We start from the raw sequence: 16411 nt of genomic DNA on the forward strand, positions 1-16411 counted from the left end.
CTGAGGAACAGAGATACACACTCCTCAAGGAAATACTAGCACACTGAATTCAACAATGTATTAAAAGCATCGCTCATCATGATTAAGTAGGATTTATCCCAATAATGCCAAGATGGTTCAACATATGCACATAAATATATGTGATACATCACATTAACAAAAGAAAGACCAAAAAACAGTCCTATGATTATTTCAATTGTTTACAGAAAAGCATTTGATAAATTTAAAGATCACTTTATGGTAAAAGCCCTCATCAAAATGGGTATAGAAGAAACATACCACAAAATTATAAAGATCATATGTGACAAACCCACAGCTACCACTTTACTGAATGAGAAACAATTGAAGGTCTTTCCTCCAAAGACTGGAAAAGAAGAATGCTCACTTTACTGGTATTACTCAACATACTGCTGGTAGTTGTGGCCAGGGCAGTTATGCAAGAGAAAAAAAAAGAGCAACCAGATTGGAAAGAAAAAGTTAAATTAGCCCTGTTTGCTGATGACATGACCTTATACCTACAAAAACCAAAAGACTCCACCAAAAAAAAACTGTTAAAAGCAATTTCCAATTCAGTGAAGTTTTAGGATACAACGGGCAATACTAGATGCTGGGACTGAAATTCCATTAACAAAAACTACAAAAAGAATGAAATATCTAGAAATCAATCTAAACAAAGAAGGGAAATACTTTTAAAAGAAAAACTATAAACTCAAATAAAAAAATAAAGAATAAAAAACAATAAGTAAATATCTCATGCTCATCAATTAGAAGAATTACTATTATTTAAATAACAATACTACTCAAAGCAATTTATGGATTCAATTCAATCTGTACAAAAATACTAATGACATTCTTTATATAAATAGAAGAAACTCTTAAAATTTACATGAAACCACAAAAGACATTGAATAACCAAAGTAATGCTGAGCAAAAGAACAAACTAAGGGCATCATATCACCTGACTTCAAAATCTACGACAAAGCTAGAGTAACTAAAACACTATGGCACTGGCAAGAAAACAGACACATAAAACAATGGAAAAGAGTAGAGAAGCCAAATTTAAATTCACATATTTTCAACCAACACATCTTCAACAAAAGTATCAAGAGCACACAATGGGGAAAAGACAGTCTTTTCAATAATGGTGCTGGGAGAATCAGATAAAATAATCAGGATGAACTAGACCCCTATCTCTCATAATGCACAAAAATCAAATCAAAATGGATTAAACTCTTAAATCTAAGGCCCCAAATTGTGTAACTACTACAAGAAAACGTTGGGGAAATGCTCTAGGTTATTCACATGGGCAAAACCTTTTTGAATGAGACCTTAAAAGCACAAGCAAAAACAAAACAAAAAATAGATCAGGATTACATAAAGTGAAAATGCTTCTGCATAGCAAAGGAAACAGTTAACAAAGTAGAGATCACACCCAGAATGGGAGAAAATATTTGCAAACTCTTCATCTAACAAAGGATTATTTGCTAGAATACATACGGAGCTCAAACAATTAGAATGAAAATTTACTGGGCTATCTTAACTTGTCTCTGATAAATTTGCTTTGAAAGAAGTGTTTGCACTTTTCTTTGTAGAGTTCTTGTACAAGGTATGCTTTAGCAAACAGTGATATATTTATGCAAGGAGTCATTTTTTCTTTGTTGACATGTTCATAAACATTATCTATTAGGATCTATACATTATGTTAGCCATAAGATGGCAAGCACAAGAAGATATAGCCACTCTCCTCCAGGCATTGAATATACACCAGTTAGAATTATTTTCCAATACTGAATGGAAACTGGGGCCCTTGAGCAACCACTCACAACCAAGAGCTCTGCTGAGCAGTTTCACAGATGCCTTTACCTTGGTCCCTGTAGGACTTTGTTCTGTGGACCTACTTAAGCCCTTTGTGTTGCCTTTATATATGTGTGACCTCAAGAGACTAAGAAAACTGGTGACCAGAAGATTCAAAATGGAAGATGGTTTTGACACAGATATTTTAGACTGATACAACTTCTCTACTGGGTTGACCTGGTACATACAAACTTGTCTTTCATATGAAGGACAATTTGCTTTATATAAACACAACTCTCTGTTCAATTAGAGTGTGAAACAAAATATCCCCCCTGAGAATCTCATGAGTCAAATTTTTCTGATGAGTGTGGTATTTTATTTTATTTTATTTTATTTATTTTTTTTTTTTTTTGAGACGGAGTCTCGCTCTGTCGCCCAGGCTGGAGTGCAGTGGCCAGATCTCAGCTCACTGCAAGCTCCGCCTCCCGGGTTTACACCATTCTCCTGCCTCAGCCTCCCGAGTAGCTGGGACTACAGGCGCCCGCCACCTCGCCCGGCTAGTTTTTTTTTTTTGTATTTTTAGTAGAGACGGGGTTTCACCATGTTAGCCAGGATGGTCTCGATCTCCTGACCTTGTGATCCGCCCGTCTCGGCCTCCCAAAGTGCTGGGATTACAGGCTTGAGCCACCGCGCCCGGCCGAGTGTGGTATTTTAAACTTTTGTAATTTGGATAATGACATGTTTTCAAAAATAAGGTGTTCTGAGCATTTCTGTCTCTAACTTAATCAGGTATAGAGACCATTACCTGACCACAGTGTATATCTGCATAAAACTGGAAGATGTAATTACTTTTTACCAGCCTCCAGTTTACAGATTTAGTTTTCTTTGTTGGCCTTAATATTGGAAATTATCTGCCTACATAGAATTTTATGGCAAATATTTCTCTTTGTATCCATGTCCATAAATTTGACTCTTCCCTGCTTTCAATGTGTAACTGGCTTTTGTAAATTTCATAGATTCCTAATTGCTGGAGAGGAGACTGCACTGATTACCTAATTCACTATTTTCAACCAAGAACACTCTGAGTGTAAAGGCCATGACAGTGTAGGAGATCAGAACTCACTCATTGCTATTTCACACAACTGTTCTACTATTTTCTATTCTACATAACAACAATTTCTGCAGAATATTTTATTTGAAAAGGAGTTTTTGCTAGGTAAATTTGAAAATGATTTTTATATTCTAAAGTTCTCATTTTGTAGGAGAGAAAATACTAGATATTAATTCAATCAGGCAGTGATAATTTCTTCACACATATAAGACTTTTTTTTCCAATGCCAAATTACAATAGCTTTAATACAATACTTAATGTCTTTTTTTAAAAAATTTCTTCCCATTTTTTTTTTTAATTATACTTTAAGTTCTAGGGTACATGTGCACAACATGCAGGTTTGTTACATATGTATACTTGTGCCATGTTGGTGTGCTGCACCCATCAACTCGTCAGCAACAGACACATGAAAAAATGCTCATCATCACTGGCCATCAGAGAAATGCAAATCAAAACCACAATGAGATACCATCTCACACCAGTTAGAATGGCAATCATTAAAAAGTCAGGAAACAACAGGTGCTGGAGAGGATGTGGAGAAATAGGAACACTTTTACATTGTTGATGGGATTGTAAACTAGTTCAACCATTATGGAAAACAGTATGGCGATTCCTCAAGGATCTAGAACTAGAAGTACCATATGACCCAGCCATCCCATTACTGGGTATATACCCAAAGGATTATAAATCATGCGGCTATAAAGACACATGCACACGTATGTTCATTGCGGCACTATTCACAATAGCAAAGACTTGGAATCACCCAAATTTCCATCAGTGACAGACTGGATTAAGAAAATGTGGCACATATATACCATGGAATACTATGCAGCCATAAAAAAGGATGAGTTTGTGTCCTTTGTAGGGACATGGATGCAGCTGGAAACCATCATTCTTGGCACACATATAAGACTTCTAAATGATGATAGATATGTCTTCAGATGGGCCCACTGTAAAGTAGAATGAGAGAGATTATGCTATATGTTACTATGATGGAGGAACTTTAATAAAATTCCAAAGAATAACTTTTGGAAATGAACCAATGGCTCAAAGTTAACACTAAAAATCTGAGAAAGCTTAAATTAGTGGTAATCACATAATTCAATTAGAGCTTTACTTGAGCAAATATACTACTATGCATAATAGGGTGTCTGTTAATATAGTTTATAAAATAGTTGACAAAAATTCATATATAGGTATTTGACATATAATAAAGTTAATGTTAGATATTTTTCTGTAGTGTTTATCAATTCAGTATCAGTGAGTGGCAAAATTCTGCCTTTGGAAATAATAAATTTATATAGTTTTCATATCCTTATTTTCTTATTAACAATTTTGACATAGTGAATACTGAAACAGATATTATAATTCTATTGAGAGATGATATATGCTTGCTGGACCATAGGAAAGGTTGTAATATTAGGGTACAAGGCAGTTAATTTTCTCAAGGAAAAGCTCTGGAATGTAGGATTTTATACTTACTTTATGTAAGACAATGGCTTATAGAATGATAATTAGGGTTTTCATCTTGTATCTTAATAAAAGAAAATTTAAATAAAATATAAAAGACATTAAATTCTGAGAAGATAATAGCGATATTCTATGTACAAGCTCATGTCATCTTGGCACAGATACAGTTTTATTTTAGACTTTCTAACCTGGATGCCTTTTCTTTCTTCTTCTCCTCCTTCCCTCCATTCCTCTTTTTATCCACCCCTCTCTCCCTCTCTACTTCCTTTCTTTCTCTTTTCTTTCCTTCTTACTATTTCTTTCTTTCTTTTTTTGTCTAATTACCCGGATACAACATCCCATACAATCTTAACTAGAAGTAGCAAGATGGACACCTCTGTCTTCTTCCAAATCCTAGGAGAAAAGTGTTGTCTTTCACCACTTAGTATGATGCTAGCTTTTTAAAAACAATCAGGTTGAGAAATTTATTTTTCTTCTATTCCTAAATTGTTGTGCGTTTTTAACATTAAAAGGTATTTGATTTTACTAAAAGCTTTCCTTGTCTATCAAAATAATTGACTTTTGCCATGTGTTCAATTAAATGAGGTAGTACATTAATACATATGAAATGTAAATTAACTTTAAATTTCTATGATAAATCATTCTTCATTAAGTTGTATAATCTTTTTTATATTTTGCTAGATTTGGCTGCCTGGTATTTGTTGTGGAGTTTTGCATCTAGATTCACAGGAGATATTTAAAGGATATTTCTTTTCTTGAGATGTTTGTCTAGTTTTGGTATCAGGATAATACATGATAAGTATGATGAGTTAAATGTTTTCACATATTTGTTCTGAAAAGGGTTGAGATAGATTGATGGAGATTTTCCTTTTGAGTATTTATTAGAATTCCTCAATAAATCCTCTGGGCCTGTGCTTTTCTTTGTGGGATGATTTAATATTGATTTAATATTAATTTAATGTCTTTAATACGGATATCTTCTATATAGATATTCTATTTCTTGTTTAATTATTTTCGCTAGTTTGTGTCTTCTTAGGAATTCATCCATTTGTTATTTAATTTGTTGACATATTTTTGTTCACTCTATGTGTAAAAGAGAAAGCCTAATTTCTTTTTTTTCCCTTTTTATGTTCTTAGTTAAGACATTGTCTTGAAAACTAAAGTCAGAGTAACAAAAGAAAGGCAAGCAGTAATTTAGTAACACAGGCTGTACCCATCACGGAGTGTTTTCAGTTTAAAAGTATTTCTCTCTCAAGGAAGTGGCTTAGGGATATTACTTAAATACCATTTTAACAAAGAGCCATACATTCTTCATAGTGACAAGACAAAGGAGAGAGAAGTTCCAGTTTTTTTAAAACGTGAGAAAATGTGCGAAGATAGTAAAATCTGTTCCTAGATTGGCATCTGCTGTGTCCTTCACTGGGCCAATCAGCAAGAGCTGTTTCCAGTAAGGAAGGATTGCTGCCCAGCCACTAGGGAAGCATAAGATGAGTGTTCACCCACGTGACGGGTACAGCCTGTGTACAGTGTTTTTAACTTAACATTCCTCTATATTTTGTGGAGAAATATTTTGCTTTCCTTCATTTGGCCTTGTAGTTCTGCAAGATAAGTAATAATGTCTTAACATGCATTTCTAATTTTAGTGACCTCTCTCTCTCTCTCTCCTTCTCCATTTATTCTTTAAAGTTCTGCTAAACAGCAAAATAGCATTCCTGAACAACACGCAAGCACATTGGCTAGGGATTTTGCATTGAGAGAGCAGTTCACTTACCTTTTCTGCTGTGTTAGGAGGAGTTGGTACCAAATGCTCCCTGCCTGTTTTATGTTTGCTTGTTTTTTGTTTTTCATCAGCACTTAGGCCACTGACTGTCATGGATGTGCACCTTGATAGCCATGAGTATTAGGTGAGCCCATGCAACAGAAGCAGCGTTTCAAAAGATGAGCAAGATTGTTACCTTTATCTGAAAAATAACTCCTTATAGGCAATTTAGGTGCCATATGTAATGCTCCCTGGGGGGGTGTTCTCCTTCCTTTCAGCAAATCTCACAAACGGTTGTCTCCAGTCTTCTGCTAGAGTTGTAGGATCACAAAGAATACTCATAGAATGCCCCAAACAACCAGTAGTGGTCACCACACAGTGACCTGAAAGTTCTGACTTACCTTTGGTAAGCAGAATTCAAGAATTGACCAGTTAGGATGCTGTATTTTTACTGACTTTCGAGATGGTCTCATGGTCCAAATGCCAAACATAGGTCAAACTTGATGGCAAAACACACTGGATTAGACTAAATTAATGACACTTCTTGTTTTGTAGATGACAGCATTTTAGGGTAGTAAGAATACATGGTAACACCAGCAAGCACAACCTCATGCCATGTAGATACAAAGGCAAGCCTGTTATAAATTGGTGCTTTTATCTTGAGTGGCCTCACTGCATCATGGAACCAGTTAGTTTAGCCAAAAGAAATTAATTAGAGCTGACCGAGTGTCTTCAGTAAAGTTTTATTTATATATATAATGTATATATATTTTATATATATTTAAATATATAATTATATGTTTATATATTATATATTTATATATAATAAATTATATATAAATATATATTTAAATATATTCATATTTTTAGTTATTTTATAAATTTTGAGTTATTTTTATCCATGGTGTGAAATAAGATTTGTTTCTTTTACATGTGACTACATATTTGTTTCAGCACCATGTTTTGGAAAGACTATTTTTCCTCATTGAATGTTTTTGAAATTTGTTTGAAACAGTGGAGCATAAAGACGTTATCAAGATAATGTCAGGATAAGAAGCCCTGGATCCTTCCTTCTCACTCACCATCCCTGATTCAGTGACACACTACAGAGCAATTTCTTTTGTGAGAAGACCACAAACTAGTTGACAGCATCCTATATTTGAGCAAGCATAAAGTCAGTCACTAAGCACTAAGAGAGCTCAAGATAATCTCTCATCAAAAGCCCTATCACAGCACAGCTCCACATGATTTTGAAAAAAAAAAAAAAAAAGCACTTCCCGGCTTCTCCATGGACAGAGAATCAAAAGACAAGACCATGCATTCAATATTCTTAATTTTCTGGGGGCTCCCAAGGCACTGTCTGCTTTCTACCTATGCCAGAACACTGATGCAACCTCATATACTGTAGCCAACTGAGGGCTATGAAAAATTTGCAGTTTTCAACAGCAAGCTAACACATGCCACAGACACATTACCTGGCTTAACATAAAGTGAGTAACTAATCAAAATTCACTTCCCAGTTTGTTCTTTGAGAGGGATAGAAATAACTGGACCATACATCCAAAATTCCGACTGTGTCGAGCCATTGGAAGCACTGGGTATGTCCTGCCTGTCAGAACAGAGATGACAGAATATTACATTCCCCAGACACCTGGATGATATGAAAAACAAAGACAGTTGTTCGAAGTAACACAAAGTCTCCTAGAATCACTGAGTGGGCGGAACGTTTAGGATATTTTCTTGTATGAAGCCTGCCAGGAAAGGCTTATGCAAGTGGCTGATTTCTATAATGCGCTGACGTCAAAAGCCAAGGAAAATAAGGAAACAGTTTCTAGGAAACAAAGAGTTAAGAAAATATATTACAAACTAAACAACAAGATAAACATCCAGAAATTCACCCTAATGAAATAAAGATGTGTGATTTCCTGATAGGGAATTAATAATAATTGTGGTAATGATGGTCAGTGATGTTAGTAGAACAACGCATGAACAAAGTGAGAGCTTCAACAAAGAAAAAAAGATTATAAAATGTACCATAGAGAAATCATGAGTTTGAATAATACAATAAATTAACTGAAATATTCATAAGATGTTTAACAGCAGACTGGTTTTAAAAAAAAGAAAGAATCAGTGTCTTAGTGCATTTGGGCTATTATAACAAAATACCATAGGCTGGGTGGCTTATAAACACCACAAATTTATTCCCCACCATTGTGGAGGCTGAAATATGCAAGAGCAAGGCACTGGTAGATAAGAACCCACTTATGCGTTCAGAGACAATCTTTTTTTTCGCTGTATTTTCAGACAGAAAGAAAGATGAGCGAGATCTCTGGAGTCTCTTTTATAAGGGCATAAATTCTAATCCTAATGGCTTCACTCTCAAGACCTGCTCATTTCCCAAAGGAGCCCTCTTCTAATATCATCTTGAGAGTTAAGATTTCAACATGAATTTTGGGGGAACAAAAACACTCAGACTGTAACAATCAGTGAATTCAAAGACATGTTATTACAAATTGTCCAATGAGATGTGCAAAAAGAGAGAAAAATAGTGTGAATGAGCGAACAAATCTTAAGAAACTTATGGGATACCATCAGGTGTACCCAATATATGCATTACGGGAGCTCAGAAGGAAAATAGAGAAAATGTCAGCTTATGGAAATACATAATGAGAAAAAGTTTATCATATAACTAATGGATGAAAACTTCCCAAATTTGGGGAAGGATGTAGACATTCATATGTAGGAATCTCAATGAGTCCCAAATAAGATGAATTCAAAGAAATTAAAATCAAGACACATTATAATCACATTTTCAATAAGAAAAAATGAGACAATATTGAAAGCAGAAAGAAAAACGATTGCCACTTACGTGTGAGCCCTCATTATATTCTCAGTGCATTTTGCTGCAGAAATATTTCATGACAAAAGGCAGTTGTATAACATATCCAAAATTCCAAAAGAAAAAAATTGACAAAAATGCTATATTTTGCAACACGGTCCTTCAAAAGAGGGTAGCTAATTTTTTTTTTTTTTTAACAAAGAAAGGGTGAGACCTGTGTTACAAGAAATGCTAAAGAAAGTTTTAAAAATTAAAATAAAAAAATTCTAGCTGGGTGCAGTGAAATCATCACTCCTTTTCATTATTATTTCCTGTCTTCTGTCTGATTTATATTTATCTTTCCCTTCATTTTTAAGTATCCTAATGTAAAAGTCTGGGCTATTGAGTTGAGAACTTTCTTTTACCTTGATATATACATTAAAAACTGTAAATCTTCCTCTAAGCATTTATAAGCTGCATTCCATACATTCTTTGTGAGTCTTTGTCATTATTTTCATTAATCTCAAATGATTTTATAATTTCACTTTTAATTTCTTTTTGAACCTATTTGTTATTTAAGTATGTGCTGCAAGATTTTCAAATGTTTATGAGTTTCTCAAGTATCTGCTACTTCTGATTCTTAATTTAATGATTTAATGCACTGTGGATCCTTTGACATTTATTTTTGGATCCTTTGACATTTATTAAAAATTTAAATGACTTAACTTATTATCTACACTGGAGAATATTATGTGTGTGCTAGAGAAGAATATATATTATGCTATTGTTGGTGGAGTGTTTTAGAGATGTCTATTAGGTCTTGGTGGTGTTTGTGACTGTTCAAGCATTCTATTTTCTCATTGAACTCTGTCTGGTTGTTCTATCTGTTACTGTAATCCAGGCATAAAAGTTTCCAACTGGTATTATTGAAGTATTTATTTCTCTACTCATTTCTTTCAATTTTTGTTTCTCTTATTCTGTGCATACATACTCTTTATAACTTAATTACAGATTGACACTTTTTAACATTGTAAAATGTTCCTTTTCATCTCTAGTAATATTTTCTGTTTTAAAATCTATTTTGTCTGATACTTGTATTGCCACGCCAGATTTCCTAAGGGTGCTATTGCACGATGTATCTTTTGCCATATTTTTACTTTGAATCTCTTTGTGTCTTTTGAATTGAAAGTAGATCTCCTGTCGCCAACATATAATTGAATCATGGTTTCTGAAATCAGTCTGAGCATCTGTCTTTTAATGAGATTGTTAAGTTTATTCATATTTAATGTTATAGTTGAATTTATGTTTGCCACCTTATTTTTCATATTCTGTATGTCTCATGTATTTTTATTCCTTCATTTTTATTTATTGTCTTCTTTTGCATCAAGTGACTACTTAATAATTTAACTTTTAAACTTAAGTAATAATTTCTAGCACATTTTTACATTTTCTAGTGATTTTTTCTAGGCTGTTGCTAGAGAAAATTATATATCTTAATCAGAATCAGCTTCAGATTCATACTAGAGGAATTCCAGTCATATATAGAAAATGTTCTCATCTATATCTCTTTCCTCCTTTCTGAAGTGGTGTTGTTATTCATATTACATCTATTAATATTAAAATCTCAGCAATACGTTATTATGACTTTACTCTCTGTCATTATTTTTTAAACTCATGCAACTTGGCTCCCTCCCACTTCCTTTGTGCTGTTATTGGCAAATACATTACATATGTATTTCTAGATGTTATAGGCTCAACAATATACTACATACATTTATATACATAATATTTTGTACAATTGTTTATTACATCAGTTAAGAGAATTGAAAACATACACATTAATAGTGTGTGTTATAATTAAATGTTTATATATTACTGGTGGTTTTGTTTTTTGTAATGTGGGTTTAAATTGCCATCTGAAGAAGTTTATTTTCTGCCTTAAGAACATTCAGAGTTTCTTGTAATGTGAATCTGCTAGCAACACATTTCTTGTCTTTATGTCAGCTTCATTTTTGTATGATTGTTGTACTTGGTATAGAGTTTCTGTGATCACTTTGTATGTGATATCTCACTGCTTTGTGGTCTCTGTTGTTCTCTTTGAGAAGTTAGCTGTTATCCATATTGGGTTTTACTTAGAAGTAAAATATAATTTTTTTCTTTGCTGTTTCAAAATGGATTCCCTTTGTCTTTGACTTTCAGCAGTTTTAGCATGATGTGTATGTTTGTGGGTTTATGTTTATTCTATTTAGAATTCATTAGCCTTTCTAGATATGCAGGTTTTTCTTTTTAAATAAACTTTGTGAGATTTCAGATGTAGTTTCTTCAAATAGTTTTTTCCTTTCCTCATCTATCCTTCCTTCTGATCTTTTTCCAAATAAATTTATCCTCTGATACTATCATAACACATATATTAGTGTCCAAGTGGCATCCCATATATATCTGAGGTTCTGTTCTTTTGAATTTGTTTTTTCTCTGTTCTTTGGCTTCCATAATTTCCTTTGATCTATCTTACAATTCACTATTTCTTTGTACTTGAAATCTACTGTTAGGTCGCTTTAGTAATTTTTTAAAAAAATTTATATTTGTCGACGGGCATGGTGGCTCATGCATGTAATCCCAGCACTTTGGGAGGCAGGTGGATCACCTGAGGTCAGGAGTTCAAGACCAGCCTGACCAACATGGAGAAACCCCGTCTCTACTGAAAATACAAAATTAGCCAGGCGTGGTGGTGCATGCATGCCTGTGGTCCCAGCCACTCGGGAGACTGAGGCAGGAGAATCGCTTGAACCTGGGAGGTGGAGGTTGCAGTGTGCTGAGATCATGCCATTGCACTCCAGCATGGGCAACAAGAGTGAAACTCCATCTCAAAAAAAAAAATTATATTTGTACTTTCTAGTGCAAAAATTTCTGTTTGCCTCTTTTTGCAAAATTTCCATCTCTTCATTGGAACTCTATTGGATGTGCCATTTTCATCTTATCTTTGCTACTTTTTAAAACAAACTTACCTTTAGTTCTGTGAGCTTACTAATAATGACTATTTTGTTCTCTTTTTCTTTTAAATTGAACATCTGATTTCTGTCACATACACTTTTGTTGCCTACTTTTTCCCAATGTATGGGTTATACCTTCCTATTTCTTTGCCTGACTCCTAATTTTGTTGTTGGAAAAACTGAACATTTTAGATAATATATTGTAGCAGCTTAGTAGCAACTCTGGTTATTACCCCACTCCCTGGGGGCTTGTTACTGTTATTTGATTTTTATATCTTTGGTGACTGGCTGAATAATTTTACTGCTATCTACTTTCCACCACTGCCAATAATGTTGTCTCTGATATTTCTCTTCTTGGGGGCACAACATTGGGTATGTTTATGGTGACTTTGAATTGCAGTGGTACAGACTGGGCTCTTTTGTCCCCTTACTTTGAGCACATCTACCTATTAATCTCCTTAATTGCCTAAAGATTGCTGTATCGTTTGAAGCAATGTCTTGGAACAAATTTATCTGCAAACTAATCTGATCAAATTTTATCTCCGTGAGTGGAATAGTTTGTGAGGTCAATGTTTGATGTTTGTTCTTACCCCAAGAGAACGTTCTCAATATATTATTTTGGAGTACCCTCCTGGAAGCTGGCTGACCTTCAATCTAGGCTATATCTGTATTTGATCCATGAATCTTCTAATTCGCTTCACAACAACCTTCACTGCTTTTAAGGGGGCTCTTAGGTTTCAGCTTATCCACATTCTGTTGTAAATAAAGTCCATTCCTTGTGGAAGAAATCAGGAGTTACATGTTTTAAGGCCTGCTTGTCCTCTAAGGCAGAAACTCCCAGTCAGGGCCTGGGAGCTGGGCATGGGGACAATGGCCTGCTTCTCATTGAAGGGCTACAGGAATGTAATATTGTCAGTATGCCCCACTCAAGGTAGAGCTTCCAGTTCATAACTAGGAGTTGGGTGTGTAGTAAATTGTTATGATTTTATGTTGCCTTGTCATTCATTCTGAATATAAGTTTAACTTCTCACCAGAAGCAGGACTCAGTTACCGTTGACACAGTTTTCAGACCCCAACCCCTCACAAATGGGTCAAGCTGGTGATAGGAAATTAGGGGCCTAACAGACTGTGCTCCTTGCTTTCCTGCCACTTCTTTTAATCAAAACATTCAGGCACTTGCTTGTGAATGTACAGTGACCCACACTCTTTGCTTTTTATATACTGCTAGTTGTTACATGCTCCTCTCTCTCCACCTTATTCTTGATTCTGGCTTGTTGTGATGCAAGAATGAAAGATTGCCCTCCAGACTCATTGTTCCCTCCTTGCCTAGAGTCTATAAGTAATACATCTTTGAACTTCTTTCCTATTCTGCTAGTATATTAAATTTGTGCCATCTTTCTGAAGTGCTAGGGGGAGCTCCAGGCTGTTTCCCCCGAAAGCCGGAGAACACACATCAGACCCCTAGCAGGAGAGAAATGGTCGAGCAGGCATAAACTGAACACAGGTCGGAGAAGAGCCGTGAGCACATCTGTCAATAGAAACAAGTTTCTTGTGTGAGAACCCTCTGCTCCTGGATCAGAAAAGTAGGCATTATGACCTTTGGCAGGTAAAAAAGTATTGCATGAAAGATACACTGTAAGCCCTGATTCTGGTTCTGCTTTATTTTCTGTTAGAGCACGGTAGTCATTGTGGTACCCTAATCTTAATCTCCCTGGGAGCTCCGAAAACAGGCAGAAGAAGAAAAACCCCACTATCAGTATGCACTCAATCACCCAGGACTTAGCCTCAGCAACAGGCATGAGAAATGTTAAAGTCCCACTTTTCCTGAGAAGAAGATCCTCTCATTGGGTGCCACAGGGGGATGGAGACTGTGTTCTTGGCTAAAGTAGTCTGGACTGGAGTGTCCACCTTGTTAATCTGGCAAGGGGAGAAAGGGAGCACACCATTTCAAGTACAGCAGACTTGCCTTTTTTGTTTTTTTACAAAGTTTTAAATAGATGTTTCTTCATTTGCTCTTTGCCCTTAATACCATTTCCAGAGTTGTTAAGTTTTAAGAAATAATTTACATTAGTTTCTCTGAAGTGTCAGTGGAGATCCTCATCTGTCATGTCAGAAGTTGATTTCACTCTTCATTTTTTGTGTGGTTACAAATTACTGCCTCGTGTCATTTGCTTTTATCTAGAAGAACTGCTATTAGTGTTTCTTGTAAGGTGAGACCAAAGTCTTCTACCAAGAAACTGTCTAGTATACCTTTCTAAAAATACCTTTATATTGCCCTCATTTTGGAAAGATGGTTATGCAGGATGTAGGTTTCTTGATTGACAGTGTTTTCTTCCTTTCAGTATTTGAAATAGTTCATACCACTGCCTTTGACCTTCGTATTTTCTGAGGGGAAATTAGCTGATAATTATATTTTGTTCCTTTTTATATAATGAGTCATTTTCTCTTGCTGTATTAATATACTCCTTTTTTCCCTTTGGTTGTCAAATATTTGATTAAGATGTGTCTGGATTATTTTTAGTTTACCCTAAATAGAGTTTGTTCAGCTTCCTTAATGTGTAGAAGAATGGTTTTAAAGCCAGATTTGAGAAATTTTCAGTAATTATTTCAAGATATGGAGAAAACTCAAGTGTTTATTGACAGACAAATAGATAAAGAAAATGTGGTACATACACATACTGGAATACAATTCAGGTGGCCTTAAAAAAAAATCCTACCCTTTATGACAATGTGGATGGACATGAAGGATATTATGCTAAGTGAAATAAGCCAGTCACAGGACAAGTGCTGCATATTTCCACTTATAAGAGAAACCTAAAATAGTAACATTTGTAAGGCAGAAAAGAGATTGTCAACATCCAGAGGATTGTAGATGAAGTGTTGTTGCTTAATGGGTATAAACGTACACTTATACGAGATGAATAAGCTCTGGATATCTGCTGAACAACATAAGGCTTATAGATAACAATATGGTGTTGTGCACTTAAAAATTTGTTAAGAGAATAGATCTTAAGTGTTCTTGTGATCAAGAATAACAACAACAACAAACCCAAAATGAACTAAACAAACTTACAACAACAATTAAAAAAAAAAAGCCAAAGAATCACGAGAAAACATTTGGAAGTCATGCATATGTTCATCATCTTGATTGTGGTGATGATATCTTAGGTAGATGCACATGTCCAAAGTCATCAAATTGCATACACTAAATGAGTGCAGTTTTTATATTTAAAAGCATAAAATAAATGCTTAACAATAGGGAAATTGTGAAAGGAACACAATAGACTATCACTTTGTCTTAGAAATTAATTATAAAATATATGTTTGAGTAAAGAATTATGTTTTTGATAATGTATTTCTGTTCTTTTCTCTTTCTCTCATTCTGCTACTCCTATTATGCATGCATTGGTGGATGCAATGGTGTCCCATACTTATTGAGGCTCTATGAAACTTACACATTGTATTTTTCCTCTTCATAGTTGTTCTTCTTTATTTACCTAAACTCAATGCACTGATTCTTCTTTCTGCTATGTCAAGTATTTTGTTGATGACATAGTGAATTTTTAATTTTCCATTATTGTATCTTTCTCATTTATTTATTCATTCATTCCTTTTTCATAAATAAGCTTTAAATTTTAATGTTATTCACTTTTTGGTAAGAAACTCATCATAATACACTTCACTTCTTTCAACTTGGTTTCTTCAGGTCTTTAATTATATTTCTAAGAGCTGCTTTGATTTTCTAGTGTATTAGGTCCAACATCTCAGCCCCATCAAAGGCAATGTTATTTGCCTATTTCCCTCCCTGCTTCCATGTATGTGGGGCATACTTTCCAGTGTCTTGTATTTCTCATTTTTGTTTTTTTGTTTTGGAAATGGGGCTTTTTAACTACATTTTACAAAAAATCTGTATCCTATTTCCTTTCACATAAACTCCTGAGGCTTTGTACTAATGTGTTTGGTAGTTGGCCTGTTTATTAGTTCAGTGCATATCTGGAATAATTTAGTGAACTCTATTATCTTTAAGGTACGTAGTCTCTGATATTTCCTTCTATTTCCTGGAATATTTCATGCTAAAAATCACTGGTAGCTTTAGAGTGTCAAATATGGACCTCACCCAACTTAAGCGTGCAAAGTTTTAATGCTTCTTTCTAACAATTATGACAAACCTATGAAGCTAGCATTATTAGTCTCATATTTAAAACAAATAAAATGTGTAATAGAAAATGCAGACCATGAGAACAGATTCTCCAATGGTAGATGAAATTTGAACTGGACTCCCAAAGCTGTTTCCAGAGAACAGGTTATAAAGCTTTTTGGTTTACTAGGAAGTAGAAAGGCAATCAGCTAGGAGATGAGGCACTTGTTAATGTACATCTAATTCATGCTTGAAAGAAAATGGTAAAATATAAAAATTAACATTGTGAATTTTTGAAGTTGGTGAAACTTCTGGTAAGTGCATAAATTTG

Source organism: Macaca nemestrina, chromosome 6 (assembly GCF_043159975.1).
Source record: "Macaca nemestrina isolate mMacNem1 chromosome 6, mMacNem.hap1, whole genome shotgun sequence".
NCBI lineage: Eukaryota > Metazoa > Chordata > Mammalia > Primates > Cercopithecidae > Macaca > Macaca nemestrina.